The following is a 6,955-nucleotide window of genomic DNA, read 5'->3' as shown; positions in this document are numbered from 1 at the left end:
GAGTGTTTTTTTAGTGTTTATTTAGTGAGTGTTTTTTTAGTGTTTATTTAGTGAGTGTTTATTTAGTGTTTATTTAGTGTTTATTTAGTGAGTGTTTTTTTAGTGTTTATTTAGTGTTTATTTAGTGTTTATTTAGTGAGTGTTATTTAGTGAGTGTTTATTTAGTGTTTATTTAATGTTTATTTAGTGAGTGTTTATTTAGTGTTTATTTAGTGAGTGTTTATTTAGTGAGTGTTTATTTAGTGTTTATTTAGTGAGTGCATGGCCAGCTGAGGATTTGAATCCATATTTTTGCTGCTTTGCTCCACATAACCATTAGTCAGCGTTTTGCTTTTAACCCTTTCAGCTCCATGACTGCAGCTTACACTAATCCACACGCACACTTATATAAGCATATAAGCACCAGCCCCCCGCCCTGCTATGTGACATAACCCTGCACACACACAGCCCCCCTACACACACACACACACACACACACACACACACACACACACACACACACACACACACACACACACACACACACACACACACACACACACACACACTGTGTAGTTATTTGTCTATGCACCATGCACTGAGAGGTCAACAAGTAACATTGAAATGTTGTCTGAAATGCGTCCAAAAACGGCGTCTTTTGTCAGGTTTTATGTAGTTTTTATTTGCAAGCAAGATGGCTGCGGTATAAAAGTGTTAGTGTTGGAGGGGCTGTCACTCTTTCCTCCTCGCTGCGGCCTGGCACGGATGGTGACGTCATCACCCGGGGTGCCGAACGTCCCATGCGTCCATGAAGCCGCCGGTCGTGTGGCGCCCTCTGGTGGCCGCAAGGATAACTACATGTAGGTTTATCTTTGAGCGTTGGTTTTTAATAGATTCCATTATATATATATATATATATATATATATATATATATATATATATATATATATATATATATATATATATATATATATATATATCTTTATCTCTTCAAATAAGATTTTCTATGTGGGGCGAAAACCAAAATGTCTTGCTAGAATAGTTATTTTCTCAAGTTTCACATTTGTAAAGTAGAATACAATAAATATAATTATTCATGCTAGAATTAATATTAGTCTAGTATATAGTATGTATGTATATATACATATACTGTATATATACTGTACACATATGTGTATATATACATTTATATAGTATATGTGTATATACTTATATATATATTTACACATGTACATACACTCCCACATAAAAATATATATGTATGTATATATGATTGTATATGTATATATGTATCAATGCATGTATGTATGTATATATATATATATATATATATACATTTATATAGTATATGTATATACACTCCCACATAAAAATGTATGTATATATACTGTATATATGTATATGTATGTATGTATCAATACACATATATATCTAAATTGATATAGTATGTTTATATACATGTGTATGTATATAATTTATATAGTATATGTATATATACTTGCATATGTTGACATGTCTACACACTCACATAGAAATGTACATATGTATATTTACTCCCACATAAATATGTATATATGTTTGCATGTGTATATATGCATATGTATGTATGTATATATACAGTATATACGTATGTGTATGTTTGTGTATATATATTTATATATGTATGTATGTGTATAAACTATGTATGTGTATATAAATACATAATGTGTGTGTGTACAAATATGTATGTTTTTGCTGTTTGCCGACTAGTGAATGCTGCATGATGTAATCATGTTTACATGTGTATTTATTTAGATTTTATTGACCCTGCGATGAGGTGGTGACTTGTCCTGGGTGTACTCCGCCTTCCACCTGAGTGCAGCTGGGATAGGCTCCAGCCAGCCCCCGCGACCCCGAAAGGGACACGCGGTAGAAAATTGATGGATTGTTCAATATTTTTACTGCTTTAGCACTTTTCCTTTTCCCATTCAGAGCCGTGTATATTGATTATTGCCCTGCCCCCTAGTGGCCATCTATGTAGCCTACAGTGTCACTGCAGCTGCTGCCACAAAGATGCACCTGGTCAAAGAGCCTCTCTGTCCACTCTTTAACGTCACCTTGTGAAAGAGCCTCTCCCTCCCCGCCATCACGTACACTCTTTAACTTCACCTTGTCAAAGAGCCTCCATCACGTCCACTCTTTAACTTCACCTTGTCAAAGAGCCTCCATCACATCCACTCTTTAACTTCACCTTGTCAAAGAGCCTCCCCCTCCCCTCCATCATGTCCACTCTTTAACTTCACCTTGTCAAAGAGCCTCTCCCTCCCCTCCATCATGTCCACTCTTTAACTTCACCTTGTCAAAGAGCCTCCATCACGTCCACTCTTTAACTTTACCTTGTCAAAGAGCCTCCATCATGTCCACTAGGAGGCTGCAAATAAATCCCACCTGCTGTGAAAGAAAAGGTCTGCTGTCACATTTCAGTCTTTATTGATCACACATTCACACTTTCTAGAAAACTCCGAGAGTCTCTTCCAAGACTCTCCCTGCTCCTTAACGGTTGCCACGGCAACCCTCCCCTTTCTCTTCCCGGAGTGGAAGACTGTTGTGTGGTGAGAGGAGAGCGGGACTGGAAATACTTCAAGGTATCAAATATTCACCTTTCAAAGCAGGCGTGTCCAAAGTGCTGCCACTGACCTTGCAGCTATGATGTGTGGCAGCCATCACCCCGTTTAGCCTTTGACTTTACCATCTGTACTGTCAACATCATCACACTATATACCTCTTTGGAGCACTTTCCTATACATTTGGCCCGCCATGAATACATTTATTTGTGGTGGCCCGCCATGAAGACATTTATTTGTGGTGGCCCGCCATGAAGACATTTATTTGTAGTGGCCCGCCATGAATACATTTGTGGTGGCCTGCCATGAATACATTTATTTGTGGTGGCCCGCCATGAATACATTTATTTGTGGTGGCCCGCCATGAATACATTTATTTGTGGTGGCCCGCCATGAAGACATTTATTTGTGGTGGCCCGCCATGAAGACATTTATTTGTGGTGGCCCGCCATGAATACATTTATTTGTGGTGGCCTGCCATGAAGACATTTATTTGTGGTGGCCCGCCATGAATACATTTATTTGTGGTGGCCCGCCATGAATACATTTATTTGTGGTGGCCTGCCATGAATACATTTATTTGTGGTGGCCCGCCATGAATACATTTATTTGTGGTGGCCCGCCATGAATACATTTATTTGTGGTGGCCCGCCATGAATACATTTATTTGTGGTGGCCCGCCATGAAGACATTTATTTGTGGTGGCCCGCCATGAAGACATTTATTTGTGGTGGCCCGCCATGAATACATTTATTTGTGGTGGCCTGCCATGAAGACATTTATTTGTGGTGGCCCGCCATGAATACATTTATTTGTGGTGGCCCGCCATGAATACATTTATTTGTGGTGGCCTGCCATGAATACATTTATTTGTGGTGGCCCGCCATGAATACATTTATTTGTGGTGGCCCGCCATGAATACATTTATTTGTGGTGGCCCGCCATGAAGACATTTATTTGTGTTGGCCTGCCATGAATACATTTATTTGTGGTGGCCCGCCATGAATACATTTATTTGTGGTGGCCCGCCATGAAGACATTTATTTGTGTTGGCCTGCCATGAATACATTTATTTGTGGTGGCCCGCCATGAATACATTTATTTGTGGTGGCCTACCATGAATACATTTGTGTTGGCCTGCCATGAATACATTTATTTGTGGTGGCCCGCCATGAAAACATTTATTTGTGGTGGCCTGCCATTAATACATTTATTTGTGGTGGCCTGCCACGAATACATTTATTTGTGGTGGCCCACCATGAATACATTTGTGGTGGCCTGCCATGAATACATTCATTTGTGTGGCCTGCCATGAAGACATTTATTTGTGGTGGCCTGCCATGAAGATTTTTATTTGTGTTGGCCTGCCATGAATACATTTATTTGCCGTCGCCTGCCCTGAATACATTTATTTGTGGTGGCCTGCCATGAATACATTTATTTGTGGTGGCCTGCCATGAAGACATTTGAACTTCCACAAAGGCATTTATTTGTGGTGGCCTGCCATGAAGACATTTGAACTTCCACAAAGGCATTTATTTGTGGTGGCCTGCCATGAATACATTTGTGGTGACCTGCCATGAAGAAATTTATTTGTGGTGGCCTGCCATGAAGACATTTATTTGGTGCGGCCTGTCATGAATACATTTGAACTGCCACAAAGGCATTTATTTGTGGTGGCCTGCTATGAATACATTTGAACTGCCACAAATATATTTATATGTAGTGGCCTGTCATGAATATATTAGAACTGCCACAAATATATTTATATGTAGTGGCCTGTCATGAATACATTTGAACTGCCACAAATACATTTATGTGTGGTCACCTGCCGTGATTACATTTAATCTGCCACAAAGGCATTTATTTGTGGTGGCCTATGATTACATTTGAACTTCCACAAAGGCATGTATTTGTGGCGACTTCCATGAATACATTTGAACTGCCACAAAGGCATTTATTTGTCGCGGCCTGCTAGGAATACATTTAATCTGCCACAAAGGCATTTATTTGTCATGGCCTGCCATCAATACATTTGAACTGCCACATATACATTTATTTGTGGCAGCCTGCTATAGATGCATTTAACCTGCCACAAATACATGTATTTGTAGTGGCCTGCCATGAATACATTTGAACTGCCACAAAGGCATTTATTTTTAGCGGCCTGCCATGAATACATTTGAACTGCCACACATACATTTATTTGTGTTGGCCTGCAATGAATACATTTGAACTGCCACAAAAACATTTATTTGTGGTGGCCTGCTATGAATACATTTAATCTGCTACAAAAGCATTTATTTGTGGTGGCCTGCCATGAATGCATTTGAACTGCCACAAATAAATGTATTTGTAGTGGCCTGCCATGAATACATTTGAACTGCCACAAATACATTTATTTGTTGTGGCCGGCCATGAGTACATTTGAACTGCCACAAATACATTTGTGGTGGCCTGCCATGAATACATTTGAACTGCCACTAATACATTTAAATGCATTTGAACTGCCACTAATACATTTATTTGTTACAGCCTGGTATGATTACATTTGAACTGCCACAAATACATTTGTTGTGGCCTGCCATGAATACATTTGAACTGCCACTAATACATTTAAATGCATTTGAACTGCCACTAATACACTTATTTGTGGCGGCCTGGTATGATTACATTTAATCTGCCACAAAGGCATTTATTTGTTGTGGCCTGCCATGAATGCATTTGAACTGCCACAAACAAATGTATTTGTTGCGGCCTGCCACAAATACATTTAATTGTCGCGGCCTGCCATGAATACATTTCAATTACCACAAATATATTTGTGGTGGCCTGCTATGAATACATTTGAACTGCCACAAATACGTTTATTTGTGGAGGCCTGCCATGAATACATTAAATATGCCACAAAGGCATTTATTTGTGGTGGCCTGCCATGAATGCATTTGAACTGCCACAAATAAATGTATTTGTGGTGGTGGCCTGCCATGAATACATTTGAATTGCTACAAATATATTTGTGGTGGCCTGCCATGAATACATTAAATATGCCACAAAGGCATTTATTTGTTGTGGCCTGCCATGAATGCATTTGAACTGCCACTAATAAATGTATTTGTGGTGGCCTGCCATGAATACATTTGAATTGCCTCAAATATATTTGTGGTGACCTGCCATGAATACATTAAATATGCCACAAAGGCATTTATTTGTGGTGGCCTGCCATGAATGCATTTGAACTGCCACTAATAAATGTATTTGTGGTGGCCTGCCATGAATACATTTGAGTTGCCACAAATATATTTGTGGTGGCCTGCCATGAATACATTTCAACTGCCACAAATATATTTATTTGTGGTGGCCTGCCAAAAACACATTTGAACTGCCACAAATACGTTTATTTGTCATGGCCTGCCAAAATACGTTTTCACTGCCACAAATGCATTTATATTTATTTATTGCAGCCTGCCAAAAATACATTTGAATTGCCACAAATGCATTTATTTGTGGAGGCCTGCCATAAATACATTTTCACTGTTACAAATGCAGTAGATCAAATGTTATGCTTTTTAATGCAACTTAAAACAAATGTAATGCCCATGTCCGACTGCAGATATATATATATATATATATATATATATATGTATATATATATGTATATATATATATAATATATATATTTATATATATATATATATATATAATATATATATTTATATATATATATATTTATATAATATATATATATATTTATATAATATATATATATTTATATAATATATATATATTTATATAATATATATATTTATATATATATATATTTATATATATATATAATATATATATTTATATATATAGTCAAAAGCATGCAATAGTCTGTATGGACAAAGTTGTGAGCATTTGACAATAATAATATTGAATGGTTGACATTACCTGTGAACAAAATAAGCACTAATGTAAATGTAACATACTGTATTTTCCGGACTATATGCCGCTACTTTCCCCCCACGCTTTGAACTTAGCGACTTATAAAACGGTGCTGCTAGTTTATGGATTTTTTTCCTCGGTAAGGGCCGTAATGTTTTGTACTCAACAAATAGTTTTCACAGAACACCGACAGAGACACTGAACATTTTATTTTTTGGGCGAGTTTGCTCACCGCAGGTTGAAAACGTATTTCCTTGAAACGGGAGTGTCCGTACTTTTTAATACCATTGGGTGCCAGTTCTATGAGTAACTACATTCCTCCATAAAATAGATAAAATAAAACGGCTGTGATAAAGTTAAATATTACTTCAAAGAAAAGTTGTTTTGTTTGATAAAATTCTACCCAAACATTTAATAAAGTCAAATACAAATAAGGCAAGAAGAG

At 37.5% G+C, this 6,955-nt stretch overlaps 1 long non-coding RNA gene across 1 annotated transcript; it reads right to left on the bottom strand.

Moving 5' to 3' along the window:
• Window positions 1-2,432: 2,432 nt before the first annotated feature.
• LOC140679861 (uncharacterized) lies at window positions 2,433-6,179 on the bottom strand. Its single transcript, XR_012051189.1, has 2 exons — window positions 3,862-6,179; window positions 2,433-3,637 (listed from the first exon to the last, which is right to left on the bottom strand). It is a non-coding gene; the product is annotated as an uncharacterized lncRNA (long non-coding RNA).
• Between the last annotated feature and the right edge of the window lie 776 nt (window positions 6,180-6,955).

The sequence above is a fragment of the Nerophis lumbriciformis genome, linkage group LG26 (genome assembly GCF_033978685.3).
Source record: "Nerophis lumbriciformis linkage group LG26, RoL_Nlum_v2.1, whole genome shotgun sequence".
Lineage (NCBI taxonomy): Eukaryota > Metazoa > Chordata > Actinopteri > Syngnathiformes > Syngnathidae > Nerophis > Nerophis lumbriciformis.
This window is presented reverse-complemented; position numbering and strand designations above follow the sequence as displayed.